The following is a 16371-nucleotide window of genomic DNA, read 5'->3' as shown; positions in this document are numbered from 1 at the left end:
TTATTTTATCCCTGGTTTGTGACCTAAAATGAATTGAGGAACTTACTATATTCAGTTCATTTCTGCCTTCCCTCTAAGTTCCGGGATAAACTTTGAAGTTAATATTTTTTATTAAAGTTTATTTTATCAAAACATTGAATATTTGTAATTTGTAACATATCCTATATATTTTTAATTTATGCAAACTAATAATTTCCTAAAATATGCAATTAATGGTATTCTTAACAGATTCACATATTTTTATGTATTGAAGTACTTATTTATGGAAATCTATCTTTTCTTTATGTATTTTAAAATATTTCATGTGCTTTAATATTTTGCTTTTTTGACAATAAAAATATTTTATTTTGTGGGTTTTTAAAAAGATTTATACTATTGTTTTCCTTTTTTTAACCAACAGCTAAATTTGGAAGTTCTGTCTTATGTTGCAAATGACTCTTGTTGGTACAAAAAGTTTATCTTTTGGGGAGCTATAAAGATTTCTTGTCTTTTAAGCCTTATTTACAAAATTTTTGTCAATTGTTTTATATTGACTTTCTCATTAACTTGCCAGCAATAAGCAAAAATAAAGCTAGGACTGTGTCAAAAAAATTCACTGGCGCACATTCATCCTTCTTCAGCAGGTTTACTCCATAGTGTTCCCCATTCAGCTACTGTGCCGGCCAATGGAAACAGCGAGTCGCTGTCTGAAATGAAGAATAATTGGAAACATGGTGCCTGTTTCTTTTCCTGCAAATAACAATTCATCCATTTAACATTCTTTTGCTGCTCTTGAATTCTGTAGTAGACAACCCTGTGTTCACTGTTCAGTTGAGGCCCATTTGAGAAAAGCTAACCTTCTAGCCTGCTGTTGACCCTCCAATGGGAAACAGTGACAGTCATCGACGGCTTCTACATAGAGCTAGTGACATGTGGCACTAGCAGCTTCATGTAGGTAAATGGACCTCAGGCTGGAAAATGCTAGGCTGGGAGGGACAGTAATAATGATAAAAGATTAAAATTCTGGCTATTATGATCTCCACTCTCCAAAGAAACAAAGCCCAGAAAGGTTAAATAACTTGCACAAGGTCACTTGGCCAGCAAGCTGTAGAACAGACTGTTTCCAACATCTTTCTTGTGTACCCTACACAATCTTTTATGGTCACATATGTGATTGATTTTTAAATGTTCCATACACATATAAAAAGATTGGGCCGGGCGCAGTGGCTCATGCCTGTCATCCCAGCACGTTGGGAGGCCAAGGAGGGCGGATCACGAGGTCAGGAGTTTGAGACCAGCCAGGCCAATAGTAAAACCCCATCTAAAAATACAAAAAAAAAAAAAAAAGCCAGACATGGTGGCGCGTGCCTGTAGCCCCAGCTACTCAGCAGGCTGAGGCAGAAGAATCGCTTGAACCTGGGAGGCAGAGGTTACAGTGAGCCAAGATTGTGCCACTGCACTCCAGCCTGGGTGACAGAGCGAGACTCCATCTCAAAAAAAAAAAGATTGCATATTCCCTTTTTGCAAGATATATATGTGGTTTTTATGCTGTTTACTAATCACATACACTCTTATATATGTGTATATAATAAGCCTTTGATGATATCATTATAGTTGTCTATATTCTTGCTTGTTTTCGACTTCATGTTCTATCAAATTCTGAAAGGGATGTATTAAAATCTACCACTACGGTTATAATTTCATCAAATGCTCCTTGTCTTTTGATTTTTATTTTGCACTGTTTTTTAGTGCATAATAGCTGATAACTCGTGTATCTTTGTCATGTTTCTATTCATATCACAGGAAATTGGGCTGGCTGCATAAAGAAGGATACCCACATCGTAGTGGCTTAAGTACATGAAGCTGTGTTTGTCTCATATAAAAGATGTTTGGAGGTAGGAAGTCCAGGACTGGAATAGTACCTCTGTGGTCATCTGGAATGCAAGCTGCTTCTGTCTTCCTACTCTGTCACCTTTAGTGTGTGGCACCCATATTTCAAGTCATGGTTGCAAGATGGCTCCTGCAGCTCTAGCCATCACATACATATTCCAGACAGGAAGGAGGAAAAAGAGTAAAAATGAGTAATCCAGGTGAGTTAGATTTCAGTAGGCCCCATCCATTAACTTCTGCTTACAACTTACTGTTTTTTGTTTTTTGAGATGGAGTTTCAGTCTTGTCACCCAGGCTGAAGTGCAATGGCGTTATCTCAGCTCATTGCAACCTTTGCCTTCTGGGTTCAAGCGATTCTCCTGCCTGAGCCTCCTGAGTAGCTGGGTTTACAGGCACCTGCCACATGCCCAGCCATTTTTTTTTTAATTTTTAAATTTTTATTTTTAGTAGAGACAGGGTTTCACCACATTGGCCAGGCTGGTCTCAAACTCCTGACTTCAGGTGATCTGCCCACCTTGGCCTCCCAAAGTGCTGAGATTATAGGCATGAGCCACCTACAACTTATTGTCTACCCCTTACTATAAAAGGAGATGGAAAAATTAACTTAAAAAAAAATGTGGACACACTGCTGCTCCAAATTAAATTGAAGTTTTGTTAGCAAGGATGAAGAGGAATGGACATTGTATAAGCATCTAGCAATCTTCACCACAGTCTGTTCAATCGTTCCAGTCTCTTGTTCCTGTTTAATGCTTCTGGCCTTGAATTTGTTCATATTGGCACTCCTGCTTTTGTTTGTTTTGCTTTTTTCCTTTTTTGTTGTTATTTTTGGCAATCAGCATTCTCAGGTTGAACACTCCTGCTTTTGGAGTTGCCTGACATATATCTGCCCAGTCATTTATTTGCAAACTTTCATAGTCACTTTCTTAGACGTGAATTCCTCAGACATAGCTTAATTTTGTTTTAGCCCAATCTAAAAGTTTGTCTTTTGACAGAGATTCAACTCATTTACGTTTTCAGTGGTACCTGATTTTTTTTATTCTTTCCATTTTATTTTTACTATGTATTATACTTCATTATTGTTTCCTTCCCCCCCCTTTCCTTAGACTTACTGGCTTGATCGTTTTAAAAAAGGTATTTCCTTCTGCTGTTAACTAGAAAGTTTTCTTCTGAAGCTCTTGCTTCTCTTATATAAATAAATACCTTTCTTGACTGAATAAGCATATTCCTGTATCTCAGAGATTCACTGTGAATATGTTGAAGAAGAAATACAATTTATTTCTTTACTAGTGAAATAATAAATAAGGTCATGGGCACCATGTAATAATTAAGGAAGATTATTTTCCTCACTTCCTTCAACATCACACTTAGATGGCAACAAATATCTCGCTACTCACTGAAGCAGGGCTGGAAATGAGCCCTGTCTTGATGGAGCTGCTGTGGCCGGCACTTCCCAGATTCCTTTCAGGGTCTACCTATTGAAGCAAGAAGGCCAGCTGTTATCCTAAAATTCTAAAGTCCACGTGGAGAAGAATTATGATCACTATTCATCCATACACTTCTCTAACTCTACTGAATGCAAAATAAGCTATCAAGAGTGATAAGGCAAATAATTATGACTAATACTGTAATACACTTTGTGGCTTGCTATCTCCATTGCATTTGGTTTTTAAAAGAGACATTATTATTATTATTATTTTGTTGTTGTTTTGAGATGGAGTCTTGTTCTGTCACCAGGCTGGAGTGCAGTGGTGCCATCTCGGCTCACTGCAACCTCTGCCTCCTGGGTTCAAGCGATTCTCCTGCCTCAGCCTCCTGAGTAGCTGGGACTACAGGTGCCCGCCACCACGCCCAGCCAATTTTTTGTATTTTTAGTAGAGATGGGGTTTCACCGTGGTAGCCAGGATGGTCTTGATCTCCTGTCCTTGTAATCCACCCGCCTCGGCCTCCCAAAATGCTGGGATTACAGGCGTAAGCCACCGCACCTGGCTGGTTCTATTATTTTTAACATTTATTTTTTATGTTTTAGAGACAAGGTCTTGCTCTGTCATCCAGGCTGGAGTACAGTGGCACAACCATAGCTCGCAGCAGTTTGAACTCCTGGTCTCAAGTAATCCTCCCCCCTCAGCCTCTTGAAGTGTTGGGATTACAGGCATGAGCCACCACGCCCAGCCAAAAGACTTTTTATGACCTTTTTTCCATGGAAGACTTGAGTCCTACAAAGTTTGTCATAGCTCTGTGAAGAACTTGCATATGAAATGTAGCTCTAGACTACCTGGTGAAATTATTAATCCTTTTCTGATATTCTTACATTTACATAAATATATTGCTTCTGAAAGAAACCTTTTTTCTTTCGTCTGGCTCCAAATTATACCTTCCCCTTCATGCTACAGCAGGACGCGTGTTCCCAAGAGCAATCACAAATCCTAAAATGAAGCAAATGGTGTAAATGTTACCATTTATATAGAAATGTTGCTGTTTTTACCATGAGGAACAATATAAAAGAAGAAACAAATGTTTTATGAAAGCTGTATAAGGCCGGGCACAGTGGCTCATGCCTGTAATCCCAGCCTGGCCAACATGGTGAAACCCTATCTCTACTAAAAATACAAAAAATTAGCCGGGGGTGGTGGCGGGTGCCTATAATCCCAGCTACTCAGGAGACTGAGGCAGGAGAATCACTTGACCCTGAGAGGTGGAAGTTGCAGTGAGCTAAGATCGTACCACTGCACTCCAGCCTGGGCAACAGAGTGAGACTTGGTCTCAAAAAAAAAAAAAAAAAGAAAAAGAAAAAGAAAGCTGTATAACTTCTACTCAATGTCATTCTAATTTATTTCTTTCTTAAAATTAGTATTTTAGATCCCTTATGGGAATGATTTGGTTACAAACTGGTATTCATTTTGATAAATCTTAGAATAATTCCATACAGAAAGCTATTTGTACTCTACAAAAATGTTTATTTATATATATAATAAATAAATGACTTAGTATGTACAAGAAACTCTCCATCTTGAAACATTTGTGTTATAATATTTGCCCCTCATGCTCTCCCTCAATATCAAGAGTACAGTGACACCCTTACATGCCTGCCACTCACCATATATTTTGGGGGTAAATGGACAAATAATCAATTCTGCAGTTGGATGTTTTCCCCTTCCCATCACCATTATTTTCCTGCAACTTTTCGAGCAAAGGGAGGAGATCATGGTGTCATAGGAAGATAATAATTAATGTTAAATCCACCACTTCCTCCTCCTCTTAGGTATTTTCTCTCCAGTATTGATTATGAAAGAGTCTTGGCCTCACATCAGCCCTAGAAGAAGTGGGAGAGATTTGAGAGTAAGAAAGAAAAGCATCTGATGAAAATAAAATTATTATAGAAAACTAGATATGCATAAGCATGTTATCAGGTTTAAACATTAAAATGTATTGGTATTTAGTATGACTTTAATGTTACTAGCTACTAACATCTATTAAAAATGAGGCTTCAGGCCAGGCACAGTGACTCACCCCTGTAATCTCAGCATTTTGGGAGGCCAAGGCAGGAGGATCATGTGAAGCCAGGAGTTTGAGACCAGCCTGGGCAACATAGGGAGATTCCATCCCTAACAAAAAGAAAAAAAATTAACTGGACTTGATGGCGCACACATTTAGTCCCAGCAACTCGAGAGGCTGAGGCAGGAGTTTGAGACCAGCCTGGCCAACATGGTGAAACCTCATCTCTATTTGGTTTTTTTATTTTTATTTTTTATTTTTTTGAGATGGAGTCTCGTTCTGTCACCCAGTCTGGAGTCCAGTGGCACAATCTCAGCTCACTGCACCCTCCACCTCCTGGGTTTAAGCAGTTCTCCTGTCTCAGCCTCCTGAGTAGCTGGGACTATAGGTGCAAGCCACCACACCCAGCTAATTTTTGTATTTTTAGTAGAGATGGGGTTCCACCATATTGATCAGGCTGGTCTCGAACTCCTGACCTCAGGTGATCCACCTGCCTTGGCCTCCCAAAGTGCTAGGATTACAGGCATGAGCCACCACACCCGGCCCCCATCCCTATTAGAAATACAAAAATTAACCGGTGTAGTGGTGCGTGCATGTAATCCCAGCTACCCGGGAAACTAAGGCAGAAGAATTGCTGGAACCTGGGAGGGGGAGGCTGCAGTGAGCCGAGATCGCACCGTTGCACTCCAGCCTGGGCGACAGAGCGAAACTCCATCTCAAAAAAAAAAAAAAAAAAAAAAAAAAAAAATCATAAATATGTTCATCAATAGAGTTCATAGAGTTCAAAACTGGTTTGGATTCAATATGTTGACAAAATGCTTCAAACCTGGATGCCTGTCCTGCAGTTGACACTATATGATTGAACTTGGGGAAAAACAGGTTCCCATAGCATTCAGGAATAGCGTGTGAAAATACTGGAATTGAAAAGCTTCAGTAAGAGAAGACAATACTTACCGCAGCCAAGCTGTCTCTGTCTAGTTATTTTTACTTTCATGTTATTTGGGCCCAAAGAACTAGATGAGGAATCAGGAGTTTATATAAACAAATCTCTGGAATATACAACTTAGCTTATCCCTTAGCATCTCTATTTTTTCCTCCAGTTGAGTGAGAAGAAACCCTGAGACTAAACCTTATATCTTCTAGAAGCATTTTAAGGAATAACCATGTTTGAAAGATTTCTATAATGAGTCATATAGAATTCTGTTACTATAGATTGTCTTCTTTGCTAAGAACAAATAGAGAATAAAGACTACAAATAAATGAGTCGTTTAAAGAGTCTGTTTTATAGTGTCACCTTTTTGTGAAATTCCCCATTATACTGCCACATTTTAATTTTCTTTTTCACTGGCCTGGGCTTAGAGCAATGATCTGCCACTCTCTCATGTATGAACTATGTGCTGGAGTACAGAAATATACATAATCTTTGCCTAGGGTATAATTTTAGTGGGCTGACGCAGCAGCACAAGAAAGGCTCTGAAATGCCAGTGGGGTACTCATGCATTGATCTTGACAAATCCTCTGTGATCAATGTGACCATGGCATACCTTGTGACTTTTTTGGTTGGTTTGCTTAAATGTCAGTCAAATTTTAAGGTAATTATGAGGTGAAATGCACTAGGGGACCTACCACACAGTATCAGGCGGACGTGGAGTGGTTTTGCTACTCATATAAAGTGAAATCCTGCAAAATAACACCCTCAAAGGAGCTGAACGTAAAGGAGAAAGGGGAAGACAATATCTTATCATTAAAAATCAATCAGATATTTCCTAAGTGCCTCTTCTGATGACTTCTTACATTTCAGTAGCTAGCAGATCTTGGTTCACAAAATACTTTCACAGACATTATCTTATTTGATCCTCCCAACAACCGGTAAGGTAAGAGAGGCAATCTGAAAATGAGGAAATGGCAACTCTGAGACTTAAGTGCTTTCTGAGGACCTATACTCAGCTTGACGGGGGGTGATGAGCACTGGAACTGCCCAGGTCTCCAAATACTATGTCCTGTAATCATTCCCTCATGACCACCCACCATTGTACTCCTTCATTTGGTCCTGTGGAGGAGTCCAAAGAAGTGAAGGCATAAATCTTGCCCTCAGGGAGATTCTGCTCTAGATGAGAGAATGCAAGTTTTCGTAATAAAAGCAACAGAGAATTATTAAATGTTAAACCATATGAAACAGGCTACAAATGCAGTAACAGATTATTTTAATTGGAAAATAAGATGCTGTAAATTCTACCCAATGCCCTGAAAAATGTATGTACAGGTGCCTGAGAATAGTGGTCAACTCAATGTTTCTGAAGTTTTCCAGCCAGGCAATCAATGTTTTCCAGCCAGGCAATCAATGTCTTCCTAGAGAAGTCTCAGGGTTAATTCTTGACTAGGAGAAAAGTCAACAAGCACAATCTTGCCCAGCTCTATGGTGACACATGGTTGCTTCTAAGAGCCAATTCTTGAATCTTTGAATTCTTTTTAGCCTCTGTTGTGCCCCAGACTGAGAACAGGAAGCTTGTAGGAACCAGTCCTGGCCCTGGTACCTCGTTGGGTCCTCTAAACCATCAGTGGAAGCCACTGAGGAAATTGACTGTTCACCTCCTCCTAGTTACCTAATTTGCAAAGGGAGTAAAGAAGAAGGGTTACATTTTTTTTTTTTTAAGCTGCCTTGAGGTGGGAGAATGGACATATTTGTTCTCTACTCAGACAGACCATAGACTTCAAGTGTCTGCAGGGACTCTGTGATCACTTTTCTTTCTTTTTTTAGGTTTTTTTTAGAGACGGGGTCACACTATGTGGCTATTCACAGGCACGATCACAGGGCATTACAGCATCAAACTCCTGGGCTCAAGCAATCCTCCCAACTCCGCCCCCCTAGTAGCAGGGACTATAGGTGTGCACCACTGTGCCTGGCTTTATTTTCTAATGTCTTAATGCTCAAACCTAAAATTATCCAAATCCATATTTGTTTCAGATGCAAAATTCTATTCCAAATATCTGTTCTTTGTTTTTTTCAGCAGAGCAAGCCTGTCCTTAGAGACAGCTGCAGGCCAGTCACTGTCTCTCCCTGTCTTTATCTTCCCTGCTGAGTGGCATGTTGCTTGCAAGGCCCCATGGGAACTTCCAAAGCCTTCTATAAATGACTGGCAGTGATGCTTTTTTTTTTTTTTTTTTTTTTTTGTGAGATGGAGTTTCGTTCTTGTTGCCCAGGCCGGAGTGCAATGGCATGGTCTCGGTTTACTACAACCTCCGCCTCCCGGGTTCAAGCAATTCACCTGTCTCAGCCTCCCGAGTAGCTGGGATTACAGGTGCCTGCCACCACATGCAGCTAATTTTTTTTTTTTTTTGTAATTTTAGTAAAGACGGGGTTTCACCATGTTGGCCAGGCTAGTCTCGAACTCCTGATCTCAGGTGATCTGCCTGCCTTGGCCTCCAAAGTGCTGGGATCACAGGCATGAGCCACCATGCCCACCTAGCAATACGTTTTTAAAGATGCACACGCCCAGCCAGGTTCACCAGTATTATGGATGTTTCCGTGTAGTCTTCTCCAAAATGCTAATTTGCCGATGTGTCCAAGGGAACAGGCCAACACGGATGGATCTACTGTATAACCTGCCTGCCATCAGGGAAGAGTCAACATGGCAGAGACATGCTGGCAGAAACTGTGCTGGAGTTGCCCGAGCATTGATGCATACCACCCGAGAAGAAGACAGGGTGACGGAAGAAATCAGATCAGAGTTCAGAATGCAACCATAATGCTTTGTAAATGTAAGACTGCACCTTGCAGGTACTGTCAATGCCACTACCAATATCACTCACTTATATCACGCACTTGAGACCAGATGTGAACAAATTCTCTGACTCCTAAGCTTAAGCACGTGACTGGTACCACTGGACAATCTATGTTCTCAAAGATGCATCTTTTAAATTACTTTCCCTAGGGGCTGGGCACGGTGGCTCACGCTCGTAATCCCGGCACTTTAGGAGGCCGAGGTGAGTGGATCACCTGAGGTCAGGAGTTTGAGACCAGTCTGGCCAACATGGTGAAATCCCATCTCTACTGAAAGTACAAAAAAAAAAACTTAACCAGACATGGTGGCACATGCCTGTAATCCCAGCTACTCGGGAGGCTGAGGTTGGAGAATCGCTTGAACCTGGGAGGCGGAGGTTGCAGTGAGTCGAGATCGCACCACTGCACTCCAGCCTGGGCAACAGAGCGAGACTCCGTCTCGGAAAAAAAAAAAAAAAAATGACTCTCCCAGGAGTAGAAATGGATTTATGCTGAGTCACCCAAGCTTTCATTTCATCCAGGGGTTGTGAGCATAGATTCTGGAACCAGCTGTCACATACTAGCTCTGTGACCTTAGGAAAATTACCTAAAAATTCTCCATGCCTTCAATTCCCGTGTGTGAAATGGTGATAATTATACCAGCTACCCCATAAAGTTGTCTTGAGGCTTAGGGATGTAAAGAGCTTAGAACATGGCCTAGCACATATTTTGTACCATATAAGTGGCATTTTCATTTGTTCATCTCATATTAATTTAAAACTTCTGCGGGCCGGGTGTGGTGGTGCACGCCTGTAATCCCAGCACTTTGGGAGGCCGAGGCGGGCAGATCACAAAGTCAAGAGATTGAGACCATCCTGGCCAACATAGTGAAACCCCGTCTTTACTAAAAAACAAAAATTAACTGGGCATGGTAGCACATGCCTGTAATCCCAGCTATCAGGAGGCTGAGACAAGCGAATCGCTTGAACCCAGAAGGTGGAGGTTGCAGAGAGCCGAAATCATGTCACTGCACTCCAGCCTGAGTGACAGAGTGAGACTCCGTCTCAAAAACAAACAAACAAACAAACAAAAACCTCTGTTCTGACCACGTATGGGTAGCTCATGCCAGTAATCCCAGCAGTTTGGGAGGCCGAAGTGGGAAGATTGCTTGAGGCCAGGAGTTCAAGACCAGCCTGGGCAACATAGCAAGACACTGTCTCTATAAAAAATAATTTAAAAAATGAGCTGGGCATGGTAGCACACGCCTGTAGCCCCAGCTACTCAGGAGGCCGACGTGGGAGGATTGCTTGAGACCAGGAGATCACGGCTGCAGTGATTGAAAAAAAAAAAATTAAAACAAAACCTTTGCTCTGGACACTGCTAGGTATTGAGAGGTAAAGACAAATAACATGCAGTAGGTTCCCTCAGTGGGCTTATGGTCTGTAAGTTACTGTTTTATTTACTTTGCCTAGCATACCAGTTACAAAGTACTCAATAAATGTTTCTGAATGTACCATTGTCTTGTGGAAACAGGCAAGCATACCAATAATTTCAATGAAATGACAGGATAGAACTGTGCCTGGCCCATAGTAAGTGCCTGGTACCATGTAAGCATTAGCTATCTTCATTATGAGTTTAGTAGAATAAATGCCGAGATTGAGTGTGCGGGCTGAAGGTTGAGGGTGAGGAGGTAGAAGTGCACTCAGGGAAGTCTTCCAAGAGGCAGTATCATTGAGCTTAGTTTTGATCAGCGTGTAGGCGTCAGCCAGTAAGAGAAGAGGGCTAAGTGTGTTCCAGGCAGAAGGAACATTGTGTGCAGAGTTAGAGAGGCGTGAAATAGCACAATACATTCAGGGAACTCCGAGTAGGCAAGGAGGACTGGAGCGCCATCCTTATTGTGACATCCAGCATGCATTTGTTAAATGAGTATTTGAGATTAGAAGCTGTGGGATGAAACAAAACAAATGAGACATTGCTTGTGTTAGTCTGGCCTTCAGCATTAAACTAAATAAGCAGTCATGGACAAAGTGGCCAGGGGATTTGTTCAGTGTCATACTTGCCCTGGTACAAATGCTGTATAGTTTCCTACCGCACGGTCAGCCTCTTCTTGTCCTCTGCTAGAGGAAGTAAATTCACTTCATTTGTCTGTTTTTTTTTTTTTTTCAAAACAACTGAGATAAATTACAGTAAAGTTGAGGAGACTGTAGTGTAGGTGAAGATGTTTTTGCATAGTACATATTGCTCTAGACCAGAGGTCAGCAAACTATGGCCTGAGGGCCAAATCTGATCCACCACCTGTTTTTGTAATTAAGTTTCATTGGAATACAGCCATGCTTATTTGTATACAGATTGTCTATGGCTGCTTTAGTGCTATAACAGCAGAGTTAGGTAGTTGTGACAGAGACTATACAGACTGCAAAGCCTAAAATATTTTCTGGCTGGCCCTTTACAGAAAGTGTTTGCCAGTCCTAGGCTGGGTGTGGTGGCTCACGCCTGTAACCTCAGCACTTTGGGAGGCTGAGGTGGGGGGATCACTTGAGTCCAGGATTTCGAGACCAGAGTCCAGGAGTTCGAGGCCACCCTGGCCGACAGGACGAAACCCCATCTCTACTAAAAGTACATGCAAAAAAAGTAGCCAGGCATGGTGGTGCATGCTTGTAGTCCCAGCTACTTGGGAGGCTGAGGCAGGAAAATTTCTTGAACCCAGAAGGTGGAGGTTGCAGTGAGCCAAGATTGCACCACTGCACCCCAGCCTGGGTGACAGAGTGAGACTGTGGCTCAAAACAAAGAGAAAGAAAGTGAGTGTTTGCCAATCCTCACTCTAGATTCATCTCTTCTAATCTGATAAATAACAACCACCTAAATATTTAAAACAAGGTATTCAGTTGGTTTAGAGTCAATGTGGTAAACAATAGATTATCTAATTTTAAAAATTCACCATTAAGGAGAGAGAAGATTGTACATATGTCACCCATAAAGTATGCAATAAACATGAATAAATAAATAAGTATAGTTTCTACGATTGGCTTTGGAATTTGGCTCTGAGCTTCCTAGCCACGGGGTGGGGGGTGCAGGGGGGGAGATAATTGGTCATCTGTATTAGTTACCTGTTACTTCATAACAAACCATCTTAAAATTGCATGGCATACAACAGCTACCAGTCACTATTTCTTGAGTCTGTGAATTGGCTGAGAGGTTCTGCTGATCTGGGCTGGGCCCAGCTGATTGTAGCGGGCTTGCTCACACATTTGTGATCAGCTCGTGTGTTCGCTTGGAGCTGGCTGGTCTAAAATGGCTTCAGCTGGAGTGGCTCACCTCGACTCCACAGGATGTCTCATCCTCCAGCAGGCTAGCCTGGACTTGTTCACACAGCAGTGGCAGGTTTCAGGAGAGAGCCGAAGCACACACTTGAGGCTTAGGCTTGGAATCGGAACACCATTATTTCAATTACATTATAGTGGCCAAAGCCAGCCAAAAGGCAGGCCCAGACTCAAGGAATGTGGAAACAGACTCCAGCTCTTGATGGGAGGAGCTGCAGAGTCACATTGCAAGGGGCAGGGAAACAGGAGGGACAGAATTGAGGCCATGTTTGAAATCACAATCAATCAATCATCATCTAAAACAGCGTGTATTCCAACCACAGAATTTTAAAAGTCATCTCTGTGGTCTGAAGTGGAAGGAACGAGTCATCATACATCAGTCTATTCGGCCCCACCCACAGATATGAATCATCAGTGTCTTCAACTCAGAGGACCACTGTCTTCTGGCTAATGACAGATACAGAGGAGGGGTGGAAAGAAGCCTGTTGGAAATGTGTGCATATCACATGAGACCCAGACTCATATTCAAATACCACCTGATGAATTTCACCAGGGAATCAGACTGAGTTGTAATGGGTTAAACGGATACGGAAAACCATTGTCACAGATGTAAGCAATAACTCAACTAAACATCAGCTTTTGAGACTAAAGCCTAAACAGACCTACAGTATCCTGACTGATTCCCGTTTGCTTCCACTTTCATCATTGGGTGGTGGTAAAATTGGTCACTGTATTCAAAGATCATATCACTATCTATAGATATGGATGTGATTGAAATGACAGATATGGGAGAATTTTTTTAACTCACTAGCCATGTAATGATTTTTTAAAAATTTATTGCTAGAAAATCTTCACTATTACCAAACTTGTCTCAATAAATGATGTTATATATAAATAGCAACAGTGAGGTCAGAAGACCTCCTTAGCAATTCTTTTCCTGGTATGATACGGCTGTCTGTAAGAAGAGAGTAAACATAGATAGCTCTTGCTTCTTACAGTATTTCAGAATCCCCCTAAAGGTCTTTTATATTAAAAAACAAACAAAAAAAGCAAAACTCCCAAACCACCCAGACAAACCCACCCAGCCTAGGTATGAGAATGTTCTTTCTGGCCCAGAGCCAGTCAGGGTCCTTAGCTTTGTTTGCAAGACGCCAATGCCTTTATACTCAAACTTCGTGGAGCTGCCACCATACTTCTGTAGTAATAGCAGTAGTGAGTGGGGAGGTACACGACGGAATTTAGGGAACTATTAGACGCCTGTTGACTCAGACATCAGGACCAGCTGTGAATGGAAATATCTTTCAACTTAGATATAATGAGAAGGAACAGAGCTGTTGATGTTGTTGAGGAGGTGGAAACAAAACCTTCAGGATGCTTGAAGATAACTGGTTTCTAGGAGGGCTGGGGGCAATAGGGCTGTCTTAGGAAGAACAAATGATGCTTCCAAAATTTGAGTGCAGAAAATCAGAAGTTAACCTTGGGTGGGTCACAAGGTTAAATGTAATGAAGGCTAAGTGTGACAAGGCTAAATGACATAACATATATAAAATACCTGGTGGGTTGCTTAGAGGACTAGACCTCAAAAATGTTGGTTCCCTCCCTCTCTCTGGATCCCCCACCACCTTAAGGATTTCTTAAAACACGGAAAACCTGCCAGCCAGCTGCCACTGGAAAGATGTCAAGTAGGATAAGCCGCTGATAGGTGGTAACAACAAAATCCACATCCAGGTGGATGGAGCGGGGGATGTCACCTCTCCTGCCCCTCCCCTAATTACAAGTTGGAGAAAGCACCAGGGCACTCCTTCCTTCTTGCAGAGGAAGTATATGTTTTCTCTCAGACCTACCTTGGCATTCCTTGATGTCTTAGAGAAGCAGATGACCCCGGCTGAGCAAGACAGTCAGCAGAACAGCAGCCCTCGATGCTGCAATTGGAAATTTCCATTCTTTGCTTGCAGCTCTGAAAAAAAAAAAAAAAAATCTAAAGAGCCCAGTAGCTGGGAAATTTCCATGATGGAAAATTTTAACATATTCTTTAGCTCTAAACTATGCAGGTTTATAGAGACTATTTTTTTTTTCTTTTGGTAATTTTCTTCTTTAACAATAATTTATGATCATTGTAACACTACAGCTGTGGGAATAAGGAGAACAAAATGAGTTGGAGGGGAATGGGTATGGTTTAGGCTAGTGGGAGGCTGTGCTATCTACTTGTGTGACCACCCAAATAATAGAAATGCAGATTGCTATAAGACCCACTGGTTGGGAATTCATCCAAAATAGAGATAGCTTGCCCTGGAGCACTGCAGAGAAATCTGTGTAGAGACTGCTAGTGGGAAATGGATGGCTAACAACTTCAGACCAGGACATAGTGAGTCCTACTGCTGGAAAAAGCAACCCAGGCAGGTCCTTTAGACCACTGCTATTTAAGCTTAAAAATGCATACAAATCACCTGGGAACCTTGTTGAGCTACAGATTCTGATTCAATAGCCCTGGAGTGAGGACTGAGACTCTGTGCCCCCAGGTGACGCTGATGCTGCCTTTCTGAGGACCACGCTGTGACTAGCTAGGCCATAGACAGCAGGTCTTCATCAGTGTAAGGTCAGCTCGCCTTGGGTAGCAAAACACTGCCTAAGGGCGGCTGGAGGTGAGCCCCCGTGGGGTTGTTTGCTCAGGTTACAAAGCTAAGGTCTAAAAGTAGAACTGGATGTCTTCTGGAGAGCTGCTCCACGCAAGTCTGGATAAAGTGGATCTCTTGAGATGTGGGAATGCGAGCAGTTGCCAGAAGGCTGCTTACTCCAGCAGATTCAAATTGGGGGCTTCTAGAAATCAATGCCTTTCCAGAGAAACTCGTGCATCAAGCTGGCGAAGATTCCTAAGCTGGTCCTGATTTCTGAGTGATTCTCCAGTGTTGTGGCGTATGAGTGAAACACCAATGAACCAGCTCCAAATACTGAGGGAAAACTGTTGGTCAGGATGATGTGAAGGAGAGAAGGAGTCCAGAGAATAAATTACTTCCACCCTTGCTAGAATAGCTGCCTCACTTTTATTGAGATAAAATAAAAAGGAAATTGAAGAATTTTCCATTTACTTAAGTTATCTTGCCTTCATGTTACCAATTTTACAAGGAGAGAGAAAGATAAAAATTTGTGGCATCTTCATTACAGGATGTTACCTCCAATTGGTCTGTAATGTATCTGCTGTATATATTTTCTTTTCTTCTTTCTTTTTCTTTTTCTTTTTTGAGATGGAGTCTCGCTCTACCGCCCAGGCTGGAGTGCAGTGGTACAATCTCGGCTCACTGCAACTTCTGTCTCCCAGATTCGAGCAATTCTCGTGCCTCAGTCTCCCAAGCAGCCGGGACTACAGGCAGCTGCCACCATGCCTGACTTTTTTTTTTTTTTTTTTTTTTTGTATTGTAGTAGAGATGGGTTTTCACCATGTTTCCCAAGGTGGTCTCGAACTCCTAAGCTCAGGCAATCTGCCCTCCTCGGCCTGCCAAAGTGCTAAGATTGCAGGTGTGAGCCACCGTGCCTGGCCTGCTGTATGTGTGTGTTTGTGTATATATATACATATATATATATTTTGTCCTTTGTTTTGAGATGGAGTCTCGCCCTGTCACCCAGGCTGGAGAGCAATGGCGCGATCTTGGCTCACTGCAACCTCCACCTCCGGGCTTCAAACAATTCTCCTGCCTCAGCCTCCCGAGTAGCTGGGATTATGGGCACCCACCACCACACCACGCTAATTTTTGTACTTTTAGTAGAGACAGGGTTTCACCAGGTTGGCCGGGCTGGTCTCGAACTCCTAACTTCATGATCCACCTGCCTTGGCCTCCCAAAGTGCTGGGATTACAGACGTGAGCCACTGCGCCCAACCTCCTGTGTATGTTTTTAAAGCAACATTTGTCCTGTGTTTTTTGTCTTCCATTCACT

The 16371-nt window shown here is 42.1% G+C and overlaps 1 long non-coding RNA gene across 2 annotated transcripts in view; it reads left to right on the top strand.

The window, feature by feature from the left end:
- Positions 1 to 9378, top strand: part of LOC103883245 — a 73475-nt gene extending 64097 nt beyond the window's left edge. The window contains exon 3 of one of the 2 annotated variants that reach the window (XR_645410.4): positions 8930 to 9378. This is a non-coding gene — a long non-coding RNA (uncharacterized LOC103883245). Of the gene's footprint in view, positions 1 to 1782; positions 2191 to 8929 lie in introns of those variants that run through there. The other variant, XR_645411.4, reaches the window with a different exon arrangement.
- The last annotated feature ends 6993 nt before the right edge of the window (positions 9379 to 16371 follow it).

This window comes from Papio anubis, chromosome 4 (genome assembly GCF_008728515.1).
Source record: "Papio anubis isolate 15944 chromosome 4, Panubis1.0, whole genome shotgun sequence".
Classification (NCBI taxonomy): Eukaryota; Metazoa; Chordata; class Mammalia; order Primates; family Cercopithecidae; genus Papio; species Papio anubis.
This window is presented reverse-complemented; position numbering and strand designations above follow the sequence as displayed.